At 33.3% G+C, this 15,196-nt stretch overlaps 1 long non-coding RNA gene and 1 pseudogene across 2 annotated transcripts; both read right to left on the bottom strand.

The window, feature by feature from the left end:
• Positions 1–1,749: 1,749 nt before the first annotated feature.
• Positions 1,750–2,627, bottom strand: LOC146953154 (putative receptor-like protein kinase At1g11050 pseudogene; annotated as a pseudogene). Its single transcript, XR_015008156.1, has one exon. The product of XR_015008156.1 is annotated as a putative receptor-like protein kinase At1g11050 pseudogene (transcript).
• Positions 2,628–9,733: 7,106 nt separating this feature from the next.
• Positions 9,734–11,403, bottom strand: LOC146953153 (uncharacterized). The gene is made up of 3 exons (XR_015008147.1): positions 11,241–11,403; positions 10,729–10,874; positions 9,734–10,269 (listed from the first exon to the last, which is right to left on the bottom strand). It is a non-coding gene; the product is annotated as an uncharacterized LOC146953153 (long non-coding RNA).
• Positions 11,404–15,196: the final 3,793 nt, after the last annotated feature.

Raw genomic sequence — 15,196 nt, 5'->3', positions numbered from 1 at the left:
TAGATCTAAAAATGGAGAGATTAAAATCGTGGGACAAAATAGAAAGATCAAAATAAGATTTACAAGAGATATTATTGAGGAAAATTTAAGTGATCGATGACATATCATTTATCAAAATAAGATGGTATCATTCGTAAAAAAACGTTTTCATACATATAATTTGGGTCGATATCCTTTCTGATAAATATGTCGTAGACCCGAGCATCCTCCATCCCGCTACCCATTCTAGTGACTCTTTTACTTGGTCTTCTATTTTACGAGCAACAAATGTTCTCAAAAACAGTTTTGCTTGGCGTGCAGGGTCGGGTTCTTCATCTTTCTGGTCCTGCTCTTGGAGTTCTCTTGGTTTTTTAGGACCCTTTGCACCCTATATTGACATCCATGATTTACATTTGAAAGTTAAAGACGTGTTCTCTTCAGGCAACCCTCCTACACATGTTCTCTACACTCAGCTTCCGCCTTCAGCCTCGGACGTCATCAATAACATGCATCTCAGGTTCAATGCTTCTTTAGCAAACACTTTCATCTGGACTCACAACAAAAACATCATTTACACAACCAAGAGCGGATATTCTTGGATGCTCACTCACATGGAACCGGTAATTATTCAATACTCTTCTTTATCTTGGTCATGGATTTGGAAATTACATCTGCTGAAGAAGATTAAATTTCTCATTTGGTTAATTTGCTATAATTCTATTCCTACTCTCACCGTGCTCAACTATAGAAATATTTCTCAGTTTTCCACTAGATGTGGCCTTCGCAATGAGACTTTTTCTATTGTCTAAGAGATTGTAAACACTCTAAATGCTTGTGGTAGCTGGTCGAATTCAACCAATTTGATTTCTTCACAAATGATATCCCTCACATTTGGCTCAAAAATGGCATGATGGGTCCCCAATCTCTTCTCTTTGCAGCTACGGTTTGGTGGGTTTGGTCCCAAGAACTGGCTATGGCGGAGTCTTAAGAAATGAGGTCAGTTTCTACATGTAAAGTTTTTTTGGCTTCATCCATAATTCTGCTTATATCCTCTATGTCGAGCTCCATGCAATCTATCAGGGCCTCTTGCTGCCAAAGACACAGGTGTTATTGATCTTGTTTGCTACTTTGACTCTTTACAATGCATTAACATCATCAATGACCCCTCCATGATTTTTCATGTTTACACTGTTTTGATTCAAGACATAAAAGAGTTAATATTTGAGCAGGGAAATATCACTGTTAGGCATACCCTTTTAGAGGGGGAATCAATGCACATATTTTATGACAAAACTTGGTGCCTCCTCTAACGTTGAGCTCCTTTGTCACGATTCTCCCCCATCGGATCTTCTTCAGAGTGATGTGGTTGGAACTTTTTACTTGAGAGAATAGCTCTTTTTTTTTTTTTTTTTTTTTTTTTTTTTTTTTTTCCTTTATGTTGTTTTTCTCTCTTTTATCCTTGTAAAAAAAAAAAAAAATTCCTTTCTCATGAGAAGAGATCTCTAGTATATTCAGAGTTCAGTATTGTCTGACCAATCATTATTCCATTCCGTTCATATTTTAAATTCTAGTTGTCGTATATCATTTCCTTTTTGATAGAATTCATTAACCACATGAATTAAATAATTTGATTACATATTTCTCTCTTATCAATAAATATTCATATATAATTTTGACAATAGTTATTCACTACTTTAAACTTTAAAAAACCATAAATAAATATGAACAAAAAACTTATAAAAAACTACATTTAAAAAGGAAGGGAGAGAGTAAGAATGAGACACCATCATTTATTTAGTTTTCCTTTTTTTAGTCAAATAACAAATGACTAGAATTACACCACTTAAGATGAATCAGTGAAGAATTTCAAGTTCGAACTCCAACTCCTACATGTTTCATTATCCTTACCAAGTTTTCTCATCTTCTAAGTGGGATACCAAGTATACAACTAGCTGCAGCAGGATCTGTAGGACCAAAATGATTCACAATACCAATGGCATATAAAACTGAAAAGAAAAAGCACTTAGTTGCATTTTTTGGATCAATACTTGTAAGCTGAGAAGTGACTTTCAAACCAGCATCAGTGCACATGCTGCAACTAGTTTCCGATTTCAAATCACCTTTACAAGAAGTGTCTAAAAGGCTAATTCTACCAACTTTTTTCTTCCAATCTTTGATATTTGTGATACCTGCGCAGCTTGAGTTGTTTGCGACAAATTGTGTTGAGTTGTGGAAACACGAAGGGACTAACGAAGGTTGGATCTTTAAGCATGAAAGTTTGAGTTTGAAATCTTGTAAGCAAGATTTTAAAGTGTTTTTATTAGGGAGTTGAAAGAGTGAAGTTTCTTTCAGGTGTTTTGCTAGTCCTATGCCAAAGAGACTAAGAAGAGATTGACAACAATGTTGTGTGTCAATTGGGTCTCTGCAGGTTGATGTGTCCCATGGAAAGGTCTCAACATAGCTGAGATCCATAGGACATGATACTGCAGAAGCAGAAGGAGTAGCTATGATAAGGGTGAAGAGGAGGAGAAGGAACACTGCTTTGTTATCCATTTTTTGGATTTCTGTTGAAGACACAAACACAGTGGATTGATGTTTTTTTGAAAGCATTAGAGGCTTATTATAGACATATTTTTCAGAGATGAGTTTGTTTTACTAGTCAACCTCAGCGTACTATATGGTCAAAAGACATGCATTATATATTAATGGAGAATTAGTCACTTTAGTCCCTGAATCGGAAGGGATTCGTCACTTTAGTCCCTGAATGCAGATAAATTGCAAAATAGTCCCTGAATGTAGACTTTGTTAGTCAATTTAGTCCCTAAATGCAAACTTCGTTAGTCAATTTAGTCCCTGAATGTAGACTCCGTTAGTCACTTTAGTCCCTGAAATTGACCATGCAGGGACTGTTTTGCAATTTTTCTTCATTCAGGGACTAAAGTGACGAATCCTCTCCCATTCAGGGACTAAAGTGACTAATTCCCCTATATTAATACTATATTATAATAAGTTAATCAAATGAACATGTGGGCATAATGATGTGGTTGCTTTTGTTGGTCTTAGTCAAAATGTTACTATGAATTTTGGTTAAGAAATAATATAGGTAGTTAAGGGAACCTTCGTACTGAGTTTCAGGGTAATTAGTAAAATATATATTGCATATAACGCCTAATTTAATTGGAAGGGAGACAATAAAAGTAATAAAAAATGTCCAACCATTAACAGTCACGTCAATGGGGTGGGGTGGAGATGAGTTTTACATTCCCCGTTCCCATACCCGATTCTCATATACTTACCCGTTACCCTACCCATACCCAACGGGGATGAGAAATTGAACCTCATTCCCGTCCCTGATAGGTTCGGGTATCCCCGCCCCATCCCCGTCCCCGCATTGAATAATTTTTTTTTTAATAAAAAATATAAGTTTTTTTGCAACCCCTAGAGAAATGTTGTAATGTATTATCCAGCAATATGCTCACTTTAACATTTGTTAGACCGATTGATTTAGTTGCTCCTTTAAATATCAATGGTAGTTTTTATAACACGACAATTATCAAACAAAATAACATGGCATATTAACATAAAGTAATTTTCTGCATTTGGGACGGGTTTGGGTATGGGTTCGGGGTGGGTACCTATATACCCGTTACCCGTCCCATACACATGTTTTGAAATCGAGGAAAACCCAAACCCATACCCAAACCCAGTCAAAACGGGAAAAACCTGTCAAATTGGGTTTGGTTCGGACGGGTAACCACGAATATGGGTTTTGTTGTCATGCTTAACCATTAACCTTGCTATGCTTGGCTGGTCTCATATCTAGATGAAAAAGAGTTTATGTTAGCAATCAATAGTCAACGTAAAATTTAGTCAATTTTTTGTGACATTGATCAAATGTGTAATAATGTCAATGCTAGGTCATTTCTTTTGGAAACGACACGTTGTATAACTCGAGTACATTGTTGAATGAGCACGACTAAAATAAGCATAGAAAAACAACATGTAGGATATAAATTTAGACGAGATGTGTGATAAGACTAAACACAATAAGGTTTGAAAACATTAGAGGAGGATGATCTAACATCTATCATAAAAAAAGTTATGGTATCCTTTAATCTATTTAGGCGATTGTTGTTGTATCTAAATCCCATATACAATGGCAAGGCTAGAGTCTCACCATTGGAGGACCAATTAAGATAAACATTTTATGTTAGTCAATTATTTTCATAAGTTAACAATGTTAAACAGAGTGAAAGTTTTGCCATATTGCATACTATCTTACACATACAAAGTTTGAAGGCGGAACATTGAACCCAAGTGTCCACCCTTGGCACGGCCCCTGCGTATATATACGATGTTTGACAAAAACAAGTATTGTCCAAATAAAATTTTTAAATTAGTAAAGATCTTGTACTCTATACGAATTTGGAGAAAAATAGTAGGGAAAAGAGGTGTGAAATTTGTCATGTGTCATCATGAAAAGATTTTTTCTAAGATAGATTGATTGGAGAAGATAAATCCAACTGAGGGGAGGAGTTACTCCACGACGGTGTGCATTGGTTGGATGCAGACAAATAGTGATATACTTACGTGTCAATTGAGTTGATGACGTAAAAATGAGTTGTTAAGTGAAAATCTATCGAGATAGTTTATTGCATCAAGTTTGGTTACTTTCGTTAAATCGATTATATATTTTAATGAGAGAAATGAGTTGCGAAGTGAGAATCTATCTAGACAGTATCACATCATCAACTCAGTTGTCATAAGAATATCTGACTCGCTACATAATAAAAATTCAACCCCATAATAGATGAAAGAAAAGTCTAACACTTTGAAAACTCATGGACCAAAATAATAGATTTAAAAATGGATAACAAAAATAATTACTTAGACAAAAAAGAAATATCAAAAATAAGGTTTAGAGGAAATATTGATGAGGATATAAGTGACTAATGACATATCAAATTAAGGTATCACTTGAAATAAATATATGTATCATTTCATATTCATATAACATATATTATAGAATTTTTTTCAAAAGAAATTTTACATATTTCTAGTCCCGCCAACACATTTATGTGAGGAATTGTTACTCAAACATCTTTACAATAAACAAATCTAAAATAGCTTATGATACCATTTTAAAATTTAAAGATAAGCCTAATTCAACTCTACAAATCAGGAATGTGTTATAAATATCACTATACATGATGTACAATTGACTATAGAGAACAATCTGAATCATTAGACATTTCCATCTGATGTAGGAAGAATATTATGATCAGTTTTCAAGGTAGTAGGTACATAATTTGTACCTCTAGAGGGAGAAGAAGAAGGGGAAGGTAGCTTCTTTGGTAGCATTTGTTCCCAGTATTGATCCTTTAGTAATCTTGACCCTTCTGATAGAACAATAAAAGTAACAAGAACCAATAACAAACAATGGTGTCTCCAAGAACCTATCATAATGGTCATGAATAGTGTTAACTCAAGAAGTGTGTTCTTTAGCTTTCAAAATGAGTGGATTTTGAATGGTTCTAGCAGGAGACATGCTGAGTGATGTAGGGATGTTGCCAACTTTGTTTGTGTGGAAGAAGGGTTTGTAAATTAATGGCAGACAATGAGGTATTAATGTATTGGAGATAATTCTCACTTTTTAAACAAGCACATGTTGTTGTATTCATTACCAATGCAATCAGTGCTAGAGTATGTTCGTGTGCATGTATGTGTGTGGAATATATAGTAACTAATTTAGGAATAGCTTTGATTGAATACAAAAAAAAAAGTATGATCATATTGCTTGATTTTCACCCAACAGTACTAAATTATATAATGGCAATTAAAAGTGTATCCTTACCGATTATGGTTGACACCGATGGTTAGACTTTTTCGTTTAAACCCATTAGTTGTGACTTGAGTTTAATTCAAAATCCACAATTGATGTCTAGGTTATATGTAAATTTTATTGCAAATCTATGATAAATTGTTAGTTCTTTAACCTTGTATGAAGTGTGTCCCCCTGAATCTAAAATTATCTTATCTTATCATAAAAAATTTGGATACTTTTTAGAATTCGGTGTTTGAAACCCGTTTCATCGGTTAAAGGGGTGCATACAATAAAAATGACATGCAGGGGCGGATCTCTTTAGAGACCCCCAGATGCCACTGCACCCCCCACCCACAGCCTTTAAATAAATATCATATTAGGCATCTTACAAGAACTTATATGCTGGTGTTGCAGCGGTTATACAGTTTTTTTTATCAGTAAAAGGTCACGTGTTCGAACCCCATGACACCCTCTTTTTATATTTTTTGATGAATTCTTCATATTTTATACAAAAAAAAAGGTCCTAGTCGGATTTAAACCGGCATACCTCATGTCACATCCATGCAATCGTACCATCAAACCAGTTTACAATATTGTATAATTTTTGAAACTTTTTAGTATATATTCTACAAATATTTGGCACCCCGAGAAATAAACTCAAGATCCGCCACTGATGACATGTTCTTAAGCAAGTGTCTGCTATATATACCTACGCATTTTGCAAACTACTATCATAATCTAAAAATTCTCTAAATATCCATGTTTTCTAATTGGTTTAATTACTCAGTGAATTTGTACACTATTTTATCATTTTTTTAATCTACCTCTTTGAACTGATATATTTTTTGTAATTAGGTCATTTCGTTAGCTTTTGTTAGTTAACTGTTAGTTAAACTGTAATGGAGACCTAGTTACAAAAAATATATTTGTTCATAAGCTTGATTACAACATTTTTATTTTAGGGACATATTTAAAAATCCTCAAATATTTGAAGTTGGAGATTGTAACTTATGTTTGTAATGATGCAACCTTGATTTCTTAAGTTACATTACAACTGCTACTTTTTATTTTTCTCTGGATGCTGCAACTTTGGATAGTGAAGCTATAACATTGGCATCTGATGCTATATCTTCTTCTTTTTGATGCTGCAACTTCCTCTTTCTTTGATTCTGACTTTGCCATCCTCATTTTTTATTTTATCTTTCATCACTTACTAGACTGGTTGAAGAGAGCTCCTCTTCAAGCTCAATTCCTTCTTCTTGTTCTTCCTCCTCAACAGAATCAATTAGTTCACCCTTACTCTTACGATCAACCATTTGTTTCTTTGAATCTAAAACTTCTAGAGTGGCGATACATCTTTCAGCGGCTTTGGTGTTGGAGCTTCTATATGACCAACAATTTTCATAATATGAACTGGAAACACAAGAAAGTTTTCCTTAGGGTAGCTTGCCAAGTCAAAATCTAAATGCTTCAATGCGTCCCCACAACTATTTATATATTTCCAAAAGTCTTAACTATCTTTCTTGAACACAACAAATTCCTTCTTTGCGACCAACTCTTCAGGCTGAGAGCTGCAACTCCATACACCTTTGATTACGTCTCCAAAATGTAATTCAAAACTATAGGAAATGAATCATCGACAATCCCACTTAAAAACCCATTTCTTTACTAATATTCACCCTTTTTCTTCATTTACTTCTAGAATTCCTTTTATATTTTCTTGAACAACCACTAGTACGTACAAAAATCATTTTTTAACACAGGGATATTCTCGAGAATCTATACCTTACACTTAGAACTTGTCCCCACTCAAGTTTTCTCTTTAGGATTTGAATTTTTGAAACCCGAGACCACTTGATAATTTTCCTCAACATTTATCACCTAACCAAAACTTGTTATTCGAAGTTACATCTTCCAAGTGAAAGTTGTATTTGTCTGTATCTTTGTCCTTGTAATAGAAAAACAAACAAAAACATTAAAAATGAAAAAATAGATGTGTGAACACTCCCTTTATTGATGGTTGCCTCCTTAAGCGCTTGTTCATTATCATTAGCTTGACAAATCAATGCTGAAGTTAGGATGGATAATATGACTAGAAAAATATCTCATTCTTCCTTTTTTCTTCTTTCCTTTAGGTAGAAATTCCATGTACTTGAGATATGACAACAAGTGTTCCCATTCCCCCATAACTAGACTCAACTAATTGAGCTAAGACATTTTTAAGGTTAGATATTCCCTCTTGTAATTTTTAATTTTGAACTTAGGGATACCTATTGTAGGGCTTCACTACTCTAGTATTCCTGAATCTATACTCAACTAATTGAGCTAAGGCAATTTTGAGGTTAAAGATTTTCTTTTTCAATGATTGACATAAAATAAAAGCTATTTTTACTATATTGAAAAAGGCAAGTTATATATATATATATAATACGAGAATGACTATCTTATATGAAAATGATGAGAATAATAATCACCCATCAGATTACAAATAGATGGTTGAGATTTAAAAACCTCATTTAATTAATAAAATTGTGTAACTGTAGCCAATCTATATTCCACTAATTACCAAACACCTTGGTTTTCATCTATCCCACCACCAACTGCCATTTACGTTTTCCACTCTTCATCACCATCCACATTGGTATTTCAAACAAGAAACAAAGCTTCTACTTTTTTTTTTTTTGTTTTTTTACAATACTGGTGTAAAATGTTTTGAAAAAATATGGTCTCAATCTTAATTTAGGATTCCAAATAACAAAAACAAGTGATAATTGCAACCCAAATAGCTTAAACAATTTTTTGGCTATATTAAGCAAAAGCTGAGGATGAGATTTACGATCTCTGTCAACTAAGGAAACAATTAAATGTAAATTAGTTTTATTTCATATGTTCCATTGTTCTAATACAAAAAGATGATACCTACACGTTGAAACTCCATGGAAACACAAGATGAAGAGGAAACACTATTTCAGATCCACAAATCGCAAAGCAGCCGCTGCCGAAGGTACAATCAGAATGACGACGATGAAGAGTTTTTAGTACCAATATATAATTATTTCCTGAGCTAATAAATCATAACTCTCCTCTAAGACATTTTAGAACATCTCTTAACATGGTTCCTACTTTGAACAACATTTCCCAGTTAATCAATGGAGGATCGACACATGTATCATCCATCCCGGCTAGAGATATTGCATCTGTTGCAGGACAAACCGGGGCTGGTGCTTGAAACAATATTAAGTCATTCCATTGTGTCTTTAGATGGTAGAATTAACACCACCACTACTAATACTAGTAGTAGTACTATGAAGGATTATTAGCGACATAATAATTTATCGATCAAGAGAAATAGATCACCTAAAGGAGAAAGTTCTAATCAAGATTCTCAAGCTGGGGGAACCTCTAGCAGAAGACGCGTAATTCCTCCTACTTTCCATACTCATCAAGAAGATGTCAACAATGTCAACATGTCTTCTTTTGTTTCATCAACTTCATGGAGGAACTATATTGGTAATAGTGTCCTTTCAACTATGTTGAACCAACACATGATGAACGAAATTGTTGTTGTAGGTGCAGGACCAAGTAGTACTACTACCAAATCTTCAATTAATTTGAGACTAAGTAGTACTACCACGTAGTACTACCATGTAGTACTATTATTTTGAGACTGAGTAGTAGTACTACTTGGTGATGCACTTGCAACAGTAGCTTCATTCATCATGCGTTGGTTCAATATAATTGAAATGACACTATTATCAATACTGTTCCTCCATGAAGATGATGAAACAGAAGAAGTCATGTTGACATTGTTGACATCTTCTTGATGAGGTTGGAGAGTAGGAGGAATTACGCATCTTCTGCTAGAGGTTCCACCAACTTGTGAACCTTAACTAGAACTCTTTCCTCTAGGTGATCTACTTCAACTGATCGATAAATTATCATACCACCGATCATCATTCATAGTACTACTAGTATTATTACAATTGATTAAGTGAGAAATAGAATAGCATTACAATTGTTAATTGCACTATCTAAAGACAAAATAGAATAGCATTACAATTGTTTCCTACACATACCTCAGTTTGTCCTACAACAGGTGCAATATATCTAGCTGGGATGGATGACACATATGTCGATCCTTCATTGATTAAGTGAGAAATGTTGTTGTTCAAAGTATGAACCATGTTAAGAGATGTTTCAAACAATCTTGGAGGAGGGCAATGATTAATTACCGCAGGAAATAATTGATCTTGAAGGAGACAAAGAATTCTAGGACTTTCCAAATATTGCACGAATTATACCAAGTAAGTCACCACTCATGAGAGCCTTCAACAATCTCATCTTTGTATTGGTCTATGGTGGATGCCTAATAGAAACATCACCCAAAAATCTGCAAAGAATTTTCCGTGATATGAACCAACTCCACTGTCATCTACTCCTCCAAAAGGCAAAGTATGAACTGCAGGCTGCACCAAGTGAAAAGCGCATATGAATAAGAAAAAAAGAGAAATTTAGAGGGTCCAGATTTCATATCAGTTCAAAACTACGAAGCACTGACAATGACACGACACTAGTAATAATTTAAGAAAATAAAAGTGATTGATGCAACTATCGTGTTAGTGCCTTCAATATGAAATATTGGTGCTACATACTTCAACATAGTAAATAAGAGCATCCACCGAAGAAAAGAAAAAACCACTTTAATTTGAATAATGTCAATTCCAATACAATCACTAGAAGCAAATGCAAGGGTGAAAAAAATTTTTCAGTAGAAAAAATATGACTCCTCACTTTAGTAAATTATACTTCTAAGAAAAAATTTGCATTTGTTGTTTTTTATTCTAGATGCAGCTTTAAAAAATGGAATTGTTAAGAACCATAAACTAAGAGATTCAAGGATCGACTATGAAAGACATAAAAATTACATGTATAGAAGTGTCATTGTTGACCAAACCACCAACAGAAACAATCTTAACAAACTGCTCCTTGAGCTTCTTGTTGTTTGTAAATAGTTCCATCCCTTAATTTTCGTAGCATGGATAGAAACTGCCTTTTTTTTTCTTCTTCGTACCTAGGAGTAGAAACCCAAAACAATAAAGATTTTATCAGCTAAGATGTTTGTCTCAATTTACAATCTAGTAAAGTAAATATAACAAATCTATATAATTGTCAGAATTCTCTTCCTACACACTCTTTTATATTTGACAAGAAAAAAATAAGGAAAAATAGGCCTTATTTTATATTTGTATTGTAGATCATATTATTCAACTATTATCTATATAATTGCCAGAATTCTCTTCCTACACACTCTTTTCACAAAATAGATTTGATTTCTGCATGATTTGGGGAGTTTTCTGTATGTGTTAAGAAAAAAATAAATTGATTAATCACTCACAATCAAAAGTAATAATAATTGATCCATAAGATACAAGTTTACCTTCAAAGAGAGGATGAGAGCACAAACATGAGAGGTAGAGAGCAAGATCAAACTAGGAGAATGATAGTGAATTTGAACAATGATCGGTCTTTGATTATTATTATTAAAAATTGAAACGATGTGCATAGAAGAGAGTGTTGAATGTACATTCATGACTCAATATATGAAATTAAATAAAAGTAAAAGGTTATTTATAACTATTGAACCACGCATAATCTCATCACGGACTACACATGGCATATTTTGATTGAATCAATACATAGATACTACGTGTTTTCCGCCGAACATTGTATTTTGATTGGTACTTAGTTTTTAATAATGACGCGTTTTTACACATGGCAGATTTTTATTGTATCATTACTGGGAAACTTGCGTGTATTCTGCCAAACATTGAAGTTTGATTGGTGAGTTTTTAATCATGACGCGTTCTTACAAATGACATGCTATGATTGAATCATTGGGGCAGTCTGGTTGGATGGTATAGAATCGAACATACTTATAACTTAAATTTTATTGGGCTAATATACTACCATCCAACTAGTTTGAGTCGGCCCATTAACATCTAACCCTAACCCAACTCATATGCTATAAAAACAAACAAAAAATCATTTGTTGAGATAGAAACGCTATCTTGCAGCCGCTCTTCTATTATGTCTACTGCAATCGTAAATCTCAAAGCTCAATCTCTTTGGTTGTTGATAAGTGCTAGAAAATTGTATTTTAAATGAATATTCAAAGCACTTTTATTACTTGTTTTGCAAGTTATTAAGGGAAAAGCCGAGAGATACGTGATTATTGCCCTTTTACGCTTTATATATATCTTACTTTACCCATTTGTGCAGTAATTGAACTCAAGACATTAAGCAAAGAAGAAAAATTAAGAAGAAGTGCAAAAGTTAACTCGCCATGGCGAGTAGAAGGCAGTGGAAGGTGAGTCAGAGGCGAGCAAGAGACAGAAAGTCCAGAAACTACTCGCACTCAACACGCAAAGGCGAGCAGGAGGCGAGTGAACTCGCAATGGCAAGTGAAAGGCGAGCTTCAAAGGCGAGCAAGTTCCAGAGAGCACCAGAAATTACACGCCCTCAACTCGCCAAAGCGAATGGAAGGCGAGCAACTCGCAACGGCGAGTGCATTTACTCGCGAGGCGAGTTAGGGCGGCCTAAACTCCTCAAAGATGACGTGGCTAAAACCCACTGGTGAAGTAACCTCAACTCGCCATGGCGAATGAAGCTACTCGCGAGGCGAGTTGATGCATGACAGAATTTCTATAAATAGCCCACTTGATCCATTTATTGGGAGATCTTAGAATTTCCTAGTTTATCATAGAATAGTCATATATATATATATATATATATAGAGAGAGAGAGAGAGAGAGAGAGAGAGAGAGAGAGAGAGAGAGAGAGAGAGAGAGAGAGAGAGAGAGAGATAGGGCTTGTTCTTCATAGAGTGAGAGTGTTTGAAGGTGGATTCTTCCTCATTTGTTGAGAGATCACAAAGTTGTAATGAATCCTTCTCTTTCAATTCATTCTTGCAAAGCTTCCATGACAATGAGTAGCTAAATCTCCTTTGTTGGGATTAGAGGTTCTTCATCTTAGCTAAACATGTAATCTTTTGATCTATAAAGATATGATTCTAGCATTTGATTTGATATTGATGTTATTCTTGCACTTTAATGCTTATGTTTGATTTATTAGTGATTGAAAAATACTTTTGAATCTAGGTTAGAATAATCATCTATCAAAACATAGATTTTAGACATGAAATGGATGTTTTGATAATCACCTTTTGTATCCAAACTTAATGCTTTCTTATCATTTTATAGATTGAGAAATCGTCGATTAAATGATAAGAATGACTCTTGGATCGTTTAATAGTTTGAGACATCGACGATTGAATGATGCAATTGAAGTCACAATATTGTTTGGACACGGATGATATTGTAGAGGGATACGTGATAATATCAAAGAAAAGCTAGAATCCATATATGATCATTAGGTTATGTGCGACGCTTGATCAAGGAACTCTAATCCTAACAAGTTTCACGCCTTATTAATCTCAACTTAATTTTCACATTATAGTTAACTTGATCCTAAGTAAACAAAAAAACTACTCTTTTAACTTAAGATGATAATTGGTGTCGAACGGCCCGTGATATCACACTAGTCCATGAGGAGACGATATTTACAATACTTACTTTTGATCGTACAAAAATACTACTTCAGTTGTCAATCTATCTTCTTGTTCAATTTTCCTTTTTTTCTCAAGTCTCAATCTTGGATCTTGTTTGTCATTCATTCTTGTTGTCTCTAATTTATTTTTATTCATTTTTATTGTAGGGCTTAAACGGTTTTGATTTGGAATTTTTACCAACAAGTTTATGGTTTTCATTTTTCTTTCATCTTAATCTGAAGATCTTGATCAAAGAACAACATCAATAGTAGAGTTCAAAAGGTTTGTTATTTTACTCTTACTCTCTTTCTATTTCATTTTTTTCTCTCGACGATCTCAACCTTGGATCTTGAATCTTTTTTTTTTCTCACTCTTGTTGTCTCTACTTTATTTTTATCGCTCTTCATTTTAGGGGGGTGTATTGAATCAAGATTTTAAGATATTTTAAAAGACTTTTTAATGATAAAAAAATCTTGTGGTATTCAATCAAGACTTTTATAGAATAAAAATAAATCTCATGGTATTCAATCAAGACAATCAAGATTTTTTATTCAAGGCAACCAAATCCCATGGTATTCAATTAAGATTTGTACCAACTTATAAAATGTCTATTAGTATTCAAAAATCTGCAGATTTTAATGGATTCTTCTGTAGAGTGAATTTTGTGAGACTTTTTAGTTAAAAATACACATGACATGCTCATTCAACAATCTCACAAAAAACCTTGAGACTTCTTAAGACATTCATAAATTTTCTCATACCCCCATAGTCATAGCTTCTACTTATTCCTTCGTAGTAATTATTCCTTCGTAGTAATTCTTCTGCTTATGCCATACGTTTTTATATTATTGCTTCTCATCGTTGAATGTGCACGTTACAGTCAAGAAAAATGGTTTTGTCCACGTTACATACATACTAATACATGTATTTCACTATGCTATTACAGATTATTTGGTTTTCTAATAGGAAAATACACGTTAATACATGTATTTCACTATTACATATTATTTTGTTCACTATTACACACTAATACACGTTAACAGGACAATGATCTTCAGTTATTTTGTTGCTAACCAATTATTATTATTATTATTAGTCAATTCCATATTACATTCATAAAAAATTTAATTCACTCTGTAATATTGAATTTTTCTTAAGAATCATACAATCCTTTCAAATCTTAAAATCTCATAAAATCTTTTAAAATCTTAAAAGTTTATGTTATAAATCCATTCAAATCCTGATTTGAAAATCCTAATTGTAAAAAGTCTTTTAAATAAAGTCTTTTAAAATCCTACAAAATCAACACAATCACACAAAGTCTTTTAAAATCTTTAAGACTTTTTTTGTCAAAACAATCTTTCAAAATCTCAATCAAATACACCCCCCTTAGGGTTTTTTGTTTTTGATTTCAAATGTGAACCAACATGTTTATGATTTTCCATTTTGTTTTTCTTCATATTATGAATTTATGGATTAGAGGACAACAACAATAGTAAAGATCTAACGGTTTGTTATTTTAGGTTTTTTTTTTGTTAGGGTTTCACTCCCTTAATCTTATCCTTTCCTTTTCCCTTTTGAATTTTGTTCTTATCATTTCTACATTAGTGATTGTATAAAAGAATGAATTTTATATTTCTATTGTTTTAAGAAGAACTTGAAAGATTTGACACTTAGAGTGTGTTTGGATGAGGTAATTGAAAAATTTTAAAAAATTTAGACTTCTAGGCAATTTAAATGATTCAATTAAACTATATTTATTTCCCAATACCTTTGTTTGGATGCAG

The sequence above is a fragment of the Medicago sativa genome, chromosome 1, assembly GCF_051527215.1.
Source record: "Medicago sativa cultivar Bolivia chromosome 1, Bolivia_mono, whole genome shotgun sequence".
Taxonomy (NCBI): Eukaryota; Viridiplantae; Streptophyta; class Magnoliopsida; order Fabales; family Fabaceae; genus Medicago; species Medicago sativa.
Note: the sequence above shows the minus strand (reverse complement) of the source record. Positions and strands in the feature narration are given on the sequence as shown.